Below are 16314 nucleotides of genomic sequence, written 5' to 3'. Positions count from 1 at the left end.
AAAAATAAAAATATTATTCCCATAAATACATTTCTTTATCTAAATAAAAAAAACAAAACAATAAAAGTACACATATTTAGTATCGCCGCGTCCGTAACGGCCCGACCTATAAAACTGGCCCACTAGTTAACCCCTTCAGTAAACACCGTAAGAAAAAAAAAAAAAAAACGAGGCAAAAAACAACGCTTGATAATCATACCGCCGAACAAAAAGTGGAATAACACGCGATCAAAAAGACAGATATAACTAACCATGGTACCGCTAAAAACGTCATCTTGTCCCGCAAAAAACGAGCCGCCATACAGCATCATCAGCAAAAAAATAAAAAAGTTATAGTCCTGAGAATAAAGCGATGCAAAAATAATTATTTTTTCTATAAAATAGTTTTTATCGTATAAAAGCGCCAAAACATAAAAAAATGATATAAATGAGGTGTCGCTGTAATCGTACTGACCCGAAGAATAAAACTGCTTCATCAATTTTACCAAACGCGGAACGGTATAAACGCCTCCCCCAAAAGAAATTCATGAATAGCTGGTTTTTGGTCATTCTGCCTCACAAAAATCGGAATAAAAAGCGATCAAAAAATGTCACGTGCCCGAAAATGTTACCAATAAAAACATCAACTCGTCCCGCAAAAACCAAGACCTCACATGACTCTGTGGACCAGAATATAGAAAAATTATAGCTCTCAAAATGTGGTAACGCAAAAAATATTTTTTGCAATAAAAAGCGTCTTTCAGTGTGTGACGGCTGCCAATCATAAAAATCCGCTAAAAAACCCGCTATAAAAGTAAATCAAACCCCCCTTCATCACCCCCTTAGTTAGGGAAAAATTAAAAAAATGTATTTATTTCCATTTTCCCATTAGGGCTAGGGTTAGAGTTAGGGCTAGGGTTAGGGCTAGGGTTAGGGCTAGGGTTAGGGCTAGGGTTAGGGCTAGGGTTAGGGCTAGGGCTAGGGCTAGGGCTAGGGCTAGGGTTAGGGCTAGGGTTAGGGCTAGGGTTAGGGCTAAGGTTAGGGCTAGGGTTAGGGCTAGGGTTAGGGTTAGGGCTAGGGTTAGGGCTAGGGCTAGGGTTAGGGCTAGGGTTAGGGCTAGGGCTAGGGTTAGGGCTAGGGCTACAGTTTGGGTTGGGGCTAAAGTTACAGTTAGGGTTTAGATTACATTTACGGTTGGGAATAGGGTTGGGATTAGGGTTAGGGGTGTGTCAGGGTTAGAGGTGTGGTTAGGGTTACTGTTGGGATTAGGGTTAGGGATGTGTTTGGATTAGGGTTTCAGTTATAATTGGGGGGTTTCCACTGTTTAGGCACATCAGGGGCTCTCCAAACGCGACATGGCGTCTGATCTCAATTCCAGCCAATTCTGCGTTGAAAAAGTAAAACAGTGCTTCTTCCCTTCCGAGCTCTCCCGTGTGCCCAAGCAGGGGTTTACCCCAACATATGGGGTATCAGCGTACTCAGGACAAATAGGACAACAACTTTTGGGGTCCAATTTCTCCTGCTACCCTTGGGAAAATACAAAACTCGGGGCTAAAACATATTTTTTGTGGGAAAAAAAAGATTTTTTATTTTCACGGCTCTGCGTTATAAACTGTAGTGAAACACTTGGGGGTTCAAAGTTCTCACAACACATCTAGATTAGTTCCCTGGGGGGTCTAGTTTCCAATATGGGGTCACTTGTGGGGGGTTTCTACTGTTTAGGTACATTAGGGGTTCTGCAAATGCAATGTGACGTCTGCAGACCATTCCATCTAAGTCTGCATTCCAAATGGCGCTCCTTCCCTTCCGAGCTCTGCCATGCGCTCAAACGTTGGTTTCCCCCAACATACGGGGTATCAGCGTACTCAGGACAAATTGGACAACAACTTTTGGGGTCGAATTTCTCCTCTTACCCTCGGGAAAATACAAAACTGGGGGCTAAAAAATAATTTTGGGGGGAAAGATTTTTTTTTTTAATTTTCACGGCTCTGCGTTACAAACTGTAGTGAAACACTTGGGGGTTCAAAGCTATCACAACACATCTAGATGAGTTCCTTAGGGGGTCTAGTTTCCAAAATGGTGTCACTTGTGGGAGGTTTCTACTGTTTAGGTACATTAGGGGCTCTGCAAATGCAATGTGACACCTGCAGACCATTCCATCTAAGTCCTCATTCCAAATGGAGCTCCTTCCCTTCCGAGCCCTCCCATGCGCCCAAACAGTGGTTCCCCCCCACATATGGGGTATCAGCGCACTCAGGACAAATTGGACAACAAATTGTGGGGTCGAATTTCTCCTTTTACCCTCGGAAAAATACAAAACTGGGGGCTAAAAAATAATTTTTGTGGGAAAAAATTTTTGTTTTATTTTTACGGCTCTCCATTATAAACTTCTGTGAAGCCCTTGGTGGGTCAAAGCGCTCAGCACACATCTAGATAAGTTCCTAAGGGGGTCTACTTTCCAAAATGGTGTCACTTGTGGGGGGTTTCTACTGTTTAGGTACATTAGGGGCTCTGCAAACGCAATGTGACACCTGCAGACCATTCCATCTAAGTCTGCATTCAAATGGCACTCCTTCCCTTCTGAGCCCTCCCATGTGCCCAAACAGTGGTTCCCCCCACATATGGTGTATCATCGCACTCAGGACAAATTGGGCAACAAATTTTGGGGTCCAATTTCTCCTGTTACCCTCAGGAAAATACAAAACTGGGGGCTAAAAAAATAATTTTTGTGGGAAAAAAATTTTGTTTTATTTTTACGGCTCTGCATTATAAACTTCTGTGAAGCACTTGGTGGGTCAAAGTGCTCACCACACCTCTAGATAAGTTCCTTAGGGGGTCTACTTTCCAAAATGGTGTCATTTGTGGGGGGTTTCAATGTTTAGGCACATCAGTGGCTCTTCAAACGCAACATGGCGTCCCATCTCAATTCCTGTCAATTTTGCTTTGAAAAGTCAAACGGCGCTCCTTCCCTTCCGAGCTCTCCCATCCACCCAAACAGTGGTTTACCCCCACATATGGGGTATCCGCGTACTCAGGACAAATTGTACAACAACTTTTGGGGTCCAATTTCTTCTCTTACCCTTGGGAAAATAAAAAATTGGGGGCAAAAAGATAATTTTTGTGAAAAAATATGATTTTTTATTTTTACGGTTCTACATTATAAACTTCTGTGAAGCACTTGGTGGGTCAAAGTGCTCACCACACCTCTAGATAAGTTCCTTAGGGGGTCTACTTTCCAAAATGGTGTCACTTGTGGGGGGTTTCAATGTTTAGGCACATCAGTGGCTCTTCAAACGCAACATGATGTCCCATCTCAATTGCTGTCAATTTTGCATTGAAAAGTCAAACGGCGCTCCTTCCCTTCCGAGCTCTCCCATCCGCCCAAACAGTGGTTTACCCCCACATATGGGCTATCAGCGTACTCAGGACAAATTGTACAACAACTTTTGGGGTCCAATTTCTTCTCTTACCCTTGGGAAAATAAAAAATTGGGGGCGAAAAGATAATTTTTGTGAAAAAATATGATTTTTTATTTTTACGGTTCTACATTATAAACTTCTGTGAAGCACTTGTTGGGTCAAAGTGCTCACCACACCTCTAGATAAGTTCCTTAGGGGGTCTACTTTCCAAAATGGTGTCACTTGTGGGGGGTTTCAATGTTTAGCCACATCAGGGGCTCTCCAAACGAAACATGGCGTCCCATCTCAATTCCAGTCAATTTTGCATTGAAAAGTCAAATGGCACTCCTTCGCTTCCGAGCTCTGCCATGCGCCCAAACAGTGGTTTACCCCCACATGTGGGGTATTGGCATACTCAGGACAAATTGTACAACAATGTTTGGGGTCCATTTTCTCCTGTTACCCTTGGTAAAATAAAACAAATTGGAGCTGAATTACATTTTTTGTGAAAAAAAGTTAAATGTTCATTTTTATTTAAACATTCAAAAAATTCCTGTGAAGCACCAGAAGGGTTAATAAACTTCTTGAATATGGTTTTGAGCACCTTGAGGGGTGTAGTTTTTAGAATGGTGTCACACTTGGGTATTTTCTATCATATAGACCCCTCAAAATGACTTCAAATGAGATGTGGTCCCTAAAATAAAATGGTGTTGTAGATATGAGAAATTGCTGGTCAACTTTTAACCCTTATAACTCCCTAACAAAAAAAAATTTTGGTTCCAAAATTGTGCTGATGTAAAGTAGACATGTGGGAAATGTTACTTATTAAGTATTTTGTGTGACATATCTCTGTGATTTAATTGCATAAAAATTCAAAGTTGGAAAATTGCGAAATTTTCATAATTTTCGCCAAATTTCCGTTTTTTTCACAAATAAACGCAGGTACTATCAAATAATTTTTACCATTGTCATGAAGTACAATATGTCACGAGAAAACAATGTCAGAATCACCAGGATCCATTGAAGCGTTCCAGAGTTATAACCTCATAAAGGGACAGTGGTCAGAATTGTAAAAATTGGCCCGGTCATTAACGTGCAAACCACCCTTGGGGGTAAAGGGGTTAATGCCCCATAGCTGTGCCATATAGTGCTCTGCACCGTTCATATTTCCCCATAGCTGGGCCATATAGTGCTCTGCATGTTCATATTTCCCCATAGCTCTGCCATATAGTGCTCTGCACCGTTCATATTTCCCCATAGCTCTGCCATATAGTGCTCTGCACCGTTCATATTTCCCCATAGCTGTGCCATATAGTGCTCTGCACCGTTCATATTTCCCCATAGCTCTGCCATATAGTGCTCTGCACCGTTCATATTGCCCCATAGCTCTGCCATATAGTGCTCTGCACCGTTCATATTGTCCCATAGCTGTGCCCCATATAGTGCTCTGCACCTTTCATTATTTCCCCATAGATGCTCCACATATATCTGTGCCATTGCTGCTGCTGCAATAAAAAAAAAAACACACATACTCACCTCTCTTGCTTGCAGCTCCCAGCGTCCGGTCCTGGCGTCTCTCCGCTCTGACTGATCAGGCAGAGGGCGCCGCGCACACTATATGAGTCATCGCGAACTCTGACCTGCACAGTCAGTGCAGATAGACGCCGGGAAGATGGAGCGGCGCCCGGTGGCTGGAACGGGGACAGGTAAATATGCGATACTTACCTGGTCCCGGTGTCCGGCTCCTTCTCCCGCACAGCTGGTCTTCGGTGCCGCAGCTTCTTCCTCTATCAGCGGTCACCGGCACCGCTGATTAGAGAAATGAATATGTGGCTCCACCCCTATGGGAGGTGGAGCCGCTTATTCATTTCTCTTATGAGCGGTCCCACGTGACCGCTGAACAGTGGAAGAACTGCAGCACCGAAGACCGTGGGACAGGCGGGGAGCGCCAGGATCGCTGGAAGCAGGTAAGTATGCCTCAGCGCCCTCACCCCCTCACCCGCCGACCCTGCCACCCACCTTGACTCGAGTATAAGCCGAGAGGGGCACTTTCAGCCCAAAAATTTGGGGTGAAAATCTCGGCTTATACTCGAGTATATACAGTATATCTTTTTTTATGTTTTGACGCTTTTATACAATAAAAACTATTTTATATAAAAATAATTATTTTTGCATCACTTTATTCTGAGAGCTACAACTTTTTTATTTTTCAGGTGATGGAGCTATATGGCGGCTTGTTTTTTGCGGGACAAGTACCACGTTTCTTTTTGATCGCGTGTTATTCCACTTTTTGTTCGGCGGTATGATGATTAAGCATTGCTTTCTTGCCTTGTTTTTTTTTTTAATGGTGTTCACTAAAGGGGTTAACTAGCAGGGCAGTTTTATAGGTCGGGTTGTTACGGACGCGGCGATACCAAATATGTGTACTTCTATTGTATCGATTTTTTTTAATTCAAATATTTATTTATTGATGGAATAAATATTGATTTTTTCATTATTTTTTGTTATTATTTTTTTTAACCCCTTCATGACATTGGGATTTTCTGTTTTTCCGTGTTCGTTTTTCGCTCCCCTCCTTCCCAGAGCCATAACTTTTTTTATTTTTCCATCAATATGGCCATGTGAGGGCTTGTTTTTTGCGGGACAAGTTGTACTTTTGGTTTTACCATGTCGTGTACTAGAAAATAGGAAAAAAATTCCAAGTGAGGTGAAAATGCAAAAAAGTGCAATCCCATGCGTGTTTTTTGTTTGGCTTTTTAGCTAGGTTCACTAAATGCTAAAACTGATCTGCCATTATGATTCTCCAGGTCACTACGGGTTCATATATACCAAACATGTCTAAGCTATTTTTTATCTAAGTGGTGAAAAAAATTCAAAACTTTGCTAAAAAAAAAAATGTGTGCCATTTTCCGATACTTGTAGCGTCTCCATTTTTCGTGATCTGGGGTCGGGTGAGGGCTTATTTTTTTTGCGTGCCGAGCTGAAGTTTTTAGTGATACCATTTTGGTGTAGTTACGTTCTTTTGATCGCCCATTATTGCATTTTAATGCAATGTCGCTGCGACTAAAAAAATTTGGCATTTCAAATTTTTTTTATCGCTACGCCGTTTAGCAATCAGGTCAATCCTTTTTTTTTATTGATTGATTGGGCTATTCTGAAGTCGGCTATACCAAATATGTGTAGGTTTGATTTTTTTATCGTTTTATTTTGAATGGGGCGAAAGGGGGGTGATTTAAACGTTTATATTTTTTTATTTATTTCATATTTTATTTTTTTAACTTTTGCCATGCTTCAATAGCCTCCATGGGAGTCTAGAAGCTGGCATAGCCTGATCGGCTCTGCTACATAGCAGCGATCATCAGACTGCTCCTATGTAGCTGAATTACAGGCTTGCTATGAGCGCCAACCACAGCAAGCCGGCATCAGTAACCATAGAGGTCTCAAGCAGACTTCTGGTTACTATGCCGACACATCGCTGACCCCCGATCATGTGACGGGGTTGGCGATGCGGGCATTTCCGGCCGCGAGGCCGGAAACGGTAGTTAAATGCCGCTGTCAGCGCTTAACAGCGGCATTTAACTAGTTAATAGCTCCGGGTGGATCGCAATTCCACTCGCCGCTATTGCACGCACATGTCAGCTGTTCAAAACAGCTGACATGTCACGGCTTTGATGTGGGCTCACCGCCGAAGCCCACATCAAAGCAGGGGATCTGACCTCGGACGTACTATCCCGTCCGAGGTTAGAAAGGGGTTAAATATTTCTACAATTATTAAAAATTTTTTTAAATTCATTCTTACTTTAACACTTTGTCCCACTATGGGTCACTCATTTTTTGCAAGCTGATCGCTTCTATAGCAGGCAGATCTGCTTGCTATAGAAGCTGTCAGCGCAGCAGTTTCTATTACACTAACCTGAGCGACTGCGCATGACAGGAAATCTCTCAGGTCTGGAGACCTGGATGTTATCATGATGACATTGGGTCTCCATGGCAACGACAACATTGGGTCTCCATGGCAGCGATCGGGACCCTGTGTCATGCCGTGAGTTCTCCGATCCAAAGGCAGAGGGGCTGTCAGCCCCTCTTTCAGCTCCAGAACGCTGTTATCATGTCTGTGACCGCTCCTGGCACTTGGTGCCGGGTGACAGCTGTGAGAATCAGCTGACACCCGGCTGCGATCAGCCGCGCTCCCCCCATGAGCGTGGCTGATTGCCTTTAACGTACTATTCCATCTATGGGAATTAAGTCCTAGGTCACATGGACGGAATAGTACGTCCAATGCCAGAAAGGGGTTAAGATACACAAATCTCTCCTATAAAGTGTTGAGCCTCAGGAATGAATACTTCCATTCAGTGACAGTAAGCAGTGGAAAGCATGCAGGCTGGATCTCATGTGTACAAAAGGCCTACAGTAGCATTTCTGCCTGCATCTGGTGGGGGTATGTGTGTCTTTGTGCCTCTCTACAGGGGGACTTCCTAATATACAACCCTGCAGACAGGCTGACGACTGGGCTTCTGGAACATTCTTCATCCTTAAAAGAGTGTGGTGTTAGTACCTCAGCCCAACCGGATGGCTGATCCTAGGAGAGGTAGATCAATAAGCCACATGTTCAGTGAGTAAGTTGGTGCAGTGACGTCGAGGGACAAGGATCTGTTGCTGAGGCTAGGTCATGTTGCACATGTATGAATGGACTATGGAGATTGGAGGTCAGTTGCTGGCTTGAGCTGCATACGCGTTCTGTGGTCGGGGTACCTGTCATCCGGATTTGAGAAACTATCCTAAGGACTGTTGTTGGCTGGACCTGGATAAATGTGCTATGGTCATGGTATCTGTAGTGTGGATTTGAGGAACTATCTTAAGGACTGTTGCCTGCTAGAACTGGATACATGCGCTTGGGTCATGGTAGCTGTCATCTGGAGGAGCATAGGCTGTGACTGCAGGCTATACCGGAGGGAGATATAAAGTTGTGGGCTAACCAAAAGTTGGGAGACAGTGAGTATCGCCTGGTAAGTGGGTAGTGAAACTACCAGCCCCGGGTTGGGATCTTGTGGACTGGGGGAATTGCATTGCGGACATCTACCTGGAGTTGCTGTAAGACCATGGACATAAGGAATAAAAAATAGCTGCATCATTAACCTGCCTAGGTGATTATTACAACCCACAATCTCAGATCCTCACAATATATATTGTCATTCTTTACATTTTAAAAACTACAAAAAGAAAAATGAGCAGATGCAGAAGTTTTGTCACCTTTGGATATTTGTGTGCTCAGATAAGTTTGACAAAGATTTCAGCCTGTTAGGGTTATGGCTTGTTCACTATTTTCATTAGGAAAGGCCAAGTGATGCAAATTTCGCAGGATTATAAAAACCCAGCCTCCTCTAACCTTGTGCCAAAAATCAACAGTCACAGGTTCTAGCACTCTGAAACTGAAAATAGTGGATACCCACAAAGCAGGAGAAGGATGTAAGAAGATAGCAAAGAGTTTTCAAGTTGCCCTTTCCTCAGTATGCAATGTAACTATGAAATGGCAGTTAACAGGAACAGTGTAAATCAAGATCAGCTCTGAAAGACCAAGCACAATTTCAGTGAGAGCTGCTAGAAGGACTGCTAGAAAGGCAAATCAGTTCAGAGACACCTGCACAAATATGGCCTTCATGGAAGAGTAATCAGTAGAAAACCTTTTCTGCTTCCTCACCATAAAATTCAGTGTCAGAAGTTTGCAAAAGAACATCTAAACAAAACTGATACATTTTGGAAAAAAGACCTGTGGACCGATGAGGTTAAAATTGAACTCTTTGACCACAATAATCAAAGGTATGTGTGGAGAAAAAAGGGCACATCTCGCCATCCATTAAGCATGGGGGTGGATAAATCATGCTTTGGGGTTGTGTTGCAGTCAATGACACGGGCAACATTTCATGGGTAGAGTGAAGAATGGATTCAAAGAAATTTCAACAAATGCAAACATAATACCATCTGTAAAAAAGCTGAATTAGAAAAGAGGATGGCTTATACAAATGGATAATAATCCTAACAATTGACCACCTCAAATCCACAATTAACTACCTCAATAGGCGCAAGCTGAAGGTTTTCCAATGGCCCTCACAGTCGCCTGATCTGAACATCATTGAAAATCTGTGGCTAGACCTCAAAATAGCAGTGCATGAAAGACGACCTAGGATTCTTAGAGAACTGGAAGAATTTTCCAAGGAAGAATGGATGAAAATCCCTCAAACAAGCATTGAAAGATTCTTGTCTGGCTACAAAGAGCGTTTATAAACAGTGATACTTGCAAAAGGGGGTGCTACTAGGTACTAACTATGCAGGATGCCAAAACTCTTGCATCGCCTCATTTTCCTTTTTCCTCTTTAACTTTAGCCCTTTTAGAGATCATTTCATCATCAGCTTGCTTAACTGCTCACAATAACAGTAATTTTGACCAGGGGTGTCAAAACGTTTACATGCCACTGTACCACATCCTTTTTATTTTTGTCCTTCCCATCTTCTGAGGTTGAGTAGTTATGGGGGTTTATAGCTAAAATTATACACAAAAACAAACATAAAATTGTTGCTTTGACCTCTACCGATATCTGCTCTAAACTGTACTTAAACATATACATTATACAGGGAATGAGCATTTATTCACTATGGAAGAGGGTGACAAATCGTTTTTGCTAAACACCATATCAGTATCTTATCTTCTGTCAGAGTTAGGCTACGTTCACATTAGCGTTGTGCGGGGCAGCGTCGAGCGCAGCTGCGGCGACGCATGCGTCATGCGCCCCTATATTTAACATGGGGGGCGCATGGACATGCGTTGTCTTGCGTTTTGTGATGCATGCGTCATTTTGGCGCAACTGTCAGGGCGCAGAGGACGCTACATGATGCAGTTTTTTCTGCGCCAAAAATCATGCAAAAATGAACGCATGCGTAACAAAACGCTGCGTTGTGCATGCGTTTTTGCATGCGTTGTGCATTGCGTCGCCGACGCAGCACCGCACAACGCAAATGTGAACTTAGCCTAAAGGATTTTGAAAATCAACATGCCCTTTACATATTTGGCTCAAAATCTGAAATCCGGGATAGGTCAGGGTGAAAAAACATTTGAAATGAGCTTAGCCGGTTTCCAAAGTTATTTCAGTAGTATTCATTATGCAATATGCTGGAAGATATACATGAATGAAAATTATTTAAAACAAAACAGTAATGATTAAAAGGGTACACCTATCTTGGTAATTTACGGCATACCCACAGGATACACCATAAGTGAATAATAGATCCAGGTTCCACCAATGGAATCTGCTTCTACTACAGGAATGGGACCCTGTTAAATGATGTTGTCAGAAGAGACGTTGTCAGAATTGCCATACAGATGAATGGGAGTTACAGCCACTTCTCCACTGATGGTGGTTTGCACTGGGGTCCCGTTCTAGAGATACATGCATGTTTGTTGACCTCTTACTGATCTATGGCATCTCCAAAGAATATACCACAAATGTATAGTAAGAAATAAAGAATCGATGTCAGCCCAACTATCAAGCACGGAAGCTCAAAGAGTCATAAGTCCAAAGATAAATTGTAGAAAGGAAAATGTATTTAGCAGTCGGATCTGCTTCTAAACTCGCTATTTATTATAAATGATAAAAATATACATTTGCCTTCTCCAATAAAGAAAATGAGCAAACCGGTTTCAGACTAAGTCCATAATCATTGCATAGTGTAGTCACGCAATGATTAAGGACTTAGTATGAAAACCAATTGCTCATTTTATTTATGATGGTGATGGCCAATAAGCATTTTTATACTTTTTAAAAAAAAGTGATTAATAAAGGGATCCGACTGCTTGATACATTTCTCTTTCTACAAGGTTTAGTAGGTGTTGATCCCACCAATGGGATCGGCATCTATTTAAAAAATGGATGCCTGTTGCATGATGTTGTCAAAGGAGAAGAGGTCGAAATTCCTGTACAAATGAATGGAAGTTTCAACTACTTCCCCACTAACCGTGTGTGCATAATGGTCCCATTCTAGAGATACATGCAGCATCACATCTTATTGATTTATGGCATATCTAGTTGACATACCACAAATTTATAGTAGATCTGGCTCCTACCAAGGGAATCTACATCTATATCGAGAATGGAGACCTGATGCATGATGTTGTGTCAGTGGAGAAGTACGGTAGTTGGAACTGCCATACAAATGAACTGACAGAGGTGCAGGTCAAGGTCTCACTATAGAAATACATGCAGGTTCCATTGGTGGAACCCAGGTCTACTATACATTCACCATACATACAGTAATGTGGATAGGCCAAGCATATACAAGATGGAATTATCCCTTTTAAACTATTTTTACAAGAAGGTAAATTTAGTTTAAAATGAAAACACACCCACACAAACCCACCAAACATTATAATTATTCATTAAGGAGATCAGCTGCCATATCAAACATATTTTTCACGAGTTGGTGATATAGCTATTGATATGCCTCATATTTTTGTGCAAATGTAACATTTCTACTCTACATTAGGTCTGATATATATGTATGTGTATACCGATATACTCATCAACACTCCCATTCTAAGTTACCACGTATAGAAAGAACGCACCTAATCCCCAGCAATGGACAATACATTTTTCAGTATTGATTATACTGTTTTCCATAGTTTTTTGTTAGGTTAAACTACAAAACTTAAACAATAGAAGTAAAACTTTTTACCTAATACACAATCTGTTAACTATACCAGAACAAGTGTAGAAACACAATACAAGCCATTGAACATGTCAAGTTAGGTGTTGAGTTACAGTTTTCTGCATCAAGATATCTTGTACCACCAGTGTATGTGTCATGTTAAAAAATGCTATATATGTACAGTTCTATTATAATAAAACACCAAAGTTGAGAACCTTAGTGCACAAGAAATATTTCTATACTTTAGAAAAATATATATATCGTATATTTCATCTCAAGTAAGTGTTTAAAACTGAACCGACAGCAATGCAATTCTGAATTTGTATGAAATATAAACTTACAATAATTTATAAATACATTGTATATACTGTATATACACAGGGTGAAGTTGGATCCAAAATGGCCAACTTCAAAATGGCTACCATGGTCACCACCCAACTTGAAAAGTTTTCTCCCTCCCATATACTAATGTGCCACAAACAGGAAGTTGATATCACCAACCATTCCCATTTTATTAGCTGTATCCATATAAATGGCCCACCCTGTATATATAAAACTTTTTCTCCACTCATGGTTAGTGGTTGGGTGAAGCCATTTATTGTCAAACTACTGTGCTATCTCTTTTTTTGTCTTTTTAAATCATAATGACAACCCAAAGCATCCAAATGACCCTTTGGATGTAGGGGTATGCAAACTTTTGAGCACAACTGTGAGGCCGCGACCACACATACACGAGATACAGCCGAGTCTCGCTGGTGAAAACCCAGTTCTTGCGACGGCACTCCGGAGCGGAGCGTGCAGCCACCCAGCAATACATGGAGCTGCACGCTCCGCTCTGGAGTGCCGGCGCCAGAGGAGGGATTTCACCTGCGAGACTCGGCCGTATCTCGTGTATGTGTGATCCCGGCCTAAATCTAAGAGTACATAGGCTAAATAATAGAAACTCAAAAATGTGTTAAAACAAATTTTAAACAAATTCAAATCAAATAAAACAAAAAACATAATCAATTGTATTATATAAATTAATATATATTATTAATTTGACTTTTTATTTAATTTTCATTTTTTTTACATTTTTCACTTACTTTTGCTCTTGTTTTATTCCAATTCTTATGAAAAATACTACTTTAATTTAAATATTAATTTACTTAAATACAAAATTGTATTTGATTAAAATACTACATTTAAATGTCAAATATGTATTCACAAAACATCCAAGACTACCTAAAATGTAAAAAAAAGTTTTGTTGTGCATCTTTTTACTTATTTGTAGTTATATTTGACAGTGTTCTACTGCTGCTTTAATCTCTGAAACTAAAGTTACTGCCCAGAACTACAATACTGATGACCTGTTACCAGGTTCCAGGCCATCGGAACTACACAGTGCACAGTGTATCGTGTCAGAACACTACAGCTCTGTACAATGTATAGTGGCCGTACTCGGATACTGCAGCTCAGCCACCATTCACTTTAATGTGACCTCCAACATTGTGATATTCATGAACTATGCTAAGGTCATCAATATCTTTGTCCTACACAAACCCTTTAAAGGGAATCTGTAACTAGGTTTTTGCTATGTAATCCGAGAGCATCAACTCTATCAAAAGCATGTAATTATAAAATGATTTAACAATCATTGGCAAAATGTTAATAAGGTATAAATGTATGAATGTAGTAAAGATGTCAATAATTTAAAAAATAAACAAAGGAAGGCTAAAAAAAGTCAATATTTTATTGAGGGCAAAACCTGAAGAGCTATACTGTCCTTTAGCATCTTTTTTTTTTACTTATTTATTTTTTTAGTTTACTACTTTGGCTATATATGAGCATCTCTGCCAAATAAGCAAATGCACAGTGCTGATCTGCTATGGGATCTGGCAGGGATATTCCATCAGTCAGTACCTGCATTCGACTGGAATAATACATGTGATTATCCAAAGAAGGCCACTGCATCACACTGGGAAAAAATAGAGAGGATCCGTGGATGCTGTATTAATAAGGTGCAATGACTAGTCCTCCGGTAGTGCTCTTCAACAGAATAATAAAGAGCAACATGTATTGCACTGCTCTGTACCTGCACTACATGTACCATACTATTATCTATGTGTACTACATCTACTGTACTGTATCTGTACTACATGTCTGTTTCTACTATCTACCTGTTCTACATGTACTGTATCTGTACTACATATATGGTTCTACTATCTACCTGTACTACATGTACTGTACTGTATCTGTACTACATGTATGGTTCAACTATCTACCTGTACTACATGGACTGTACTGTATCTGTACTACATGCATGGCTCTACTATCTACCTGTACTACATGTTCTGTTCTGTATCTGTACTACATGCATGGTTCTACATGTACTGTTCTGTATCTGTACTACATGTATGGTTCTACTATCTACCTGTACTACAAGGACTGTACTGTATCTGTACTACATGTATGGTTCTACTATCTACCTGTACTACATGGACTGTACTGTATCTGTACTACATGTATGGTTCTACTTACCACCTCTACTACAAGGACTGTACTGTATCTGTACTGCATGCATGGTTCTACTTACCACCTCTACTACAAGGACTGTACTGTATCTGTACTGCATGCATGGTTCTACTATCTACCTGTACTACATGTACTGTTCTGTATCTGTACTACATGTATGGTTCTACTATCTACCTGTACTATATGTACTGTTCTGTATCTGTACTACATGTATGGTTCTACTATCTACCTATACTACATGTACTGTACTGTATCTGTACTACATGTATGGTTCTACTATCCACCTCTACTACATTTACTGTACTGTATTTGTACTACATACAGTATATGGTTCTACTATCTGTATCTGTACTACATATATGGTTCTACTATCTACCTGCACTACATGTACTGTACTGTATCTGTACTACATGTATGGTTCTACTATCTACCTGTACTACATGGACTGTACTGTATCTGTACTACATGTATGGTTCTACTATCTACCTGTACTACAAGGACTGTACTGTATCTGTACTACATGTATGGTTCTACTATCTACCTGTACTACAAGGACTGTACTGTATCTGTACTACATGTATGGTTCTACTATCTACCTGTACTACATGGACTGTACTGTATCTGTACTACATGTATGGTTCTACTTACCACCTCTACTACAAGGACTGTACTGTATCTGTACTGCATGCATGGTTCTACTTACCACCTCTACTACAAGGACTGTACTGTATCTGTACTGCATGCATGGTTCTACTATCTACCTGTACTACATGTACTGTTCTGTATCTGTACTACATGTATGGTTCTACTATCTACCTGTACTACATGTACTGTTCTGTATCTGTACTACATGTATGGTTCTACTATCTACCTATACTACATGTACTGTACTGTATCTGTACTACATGTATGGTTCTACTATCCACCTCTACTACATTTACTGTACTGTATTTGTACTACATAGAGTATATGGTTCTACTATCTGTATCTGTACTACATATATGGTTCTACTATCTACCTGTACTACATGTACTGTACTGTATCGGTACTACATGTATGGTTGTACTATCTACCTAAACTACTTTTACTGCACTATTCTACCTGTTCTGCATGAAGTGTATTGCCTATACTACATGCCATATACTGTACTGCTCTCTACGTGTACACAAAACAGAACAGGATCAAGTATAAGCAAGGCTCAACAGATGACATTTCATTGAATGAGGGAGTTAGGAGAAATATTTGTTTGCTTGAGTTAATTTTTGCAGAAAATGTGCATGTCAAAGAGATGCACAAAATGGAATAGTCTTGTAATCAATGTCACCATGAAGGTAACATATTATAGCATATATTAAAACCTTACACAGCAGATGTCATATATTCTACATTGCTTCAAAAATGCAATAACATTTTCTGTACAGTGTCATTCAGAAATCACTGAATCGAGGAAGCTGAAAGTATTTCAAGATTTTTTTTTATCGCATAAGAAATGTATGTTCTAGATATATTTCAAAGGAGGAACATGAACTCAAGCATCTACAGCGCCCTAAGCAAATAGGCACAGTACATCCAGAGGTTGTATTTACAAAGAAAAATGATAGCAGTTAACTATAGATGAGCGGATAAGTTCGCCGGACTCCGGTCCAGAGTCCAGGTCACTGGTACCTGACGTTAGACAAAACACAGCAAATCTTTTATGTTCCAACGTTCCAGTCGCAGCATTTAA

General features: G+C 40.5%; 1 protein-coding gene across 2 annotated transcripts in view; it reads right to left on the bottom strand.

Annotated features, from left to right (window-relative positions):
- SRRM3 (serine/arginine repetitive matrix 3) overlaps positions 1–16314 on the bottom strand; it is a 777290-nt gene that overhangs the window by 46680 nt on the left and 714296 nt on the right. The gene's annotated exons all lie outside the window — the stretch shown is intronic.

The sequence above is a fragment of the Ranitomeya imitator genome, chromosome 3 (assembly GCF_032444005.1).
Source record: "Ranitomeya imitator isolate aRanImi1 chromosome 3, aRanImi1.pri, whole genome shotgun sequence".
Taxonomy (NCBI): domain Eukaryota; kingdom Metazoa; phylum Chordata; class Amphibia; order Anura; family Dendrobatidae; genus Ranitomeya; species Ranitomeya imitator.
Note: the sequence above shows the minus strand (reverse complement) of the source record. Positions and strands in the feature narration are given on the sequence as shown.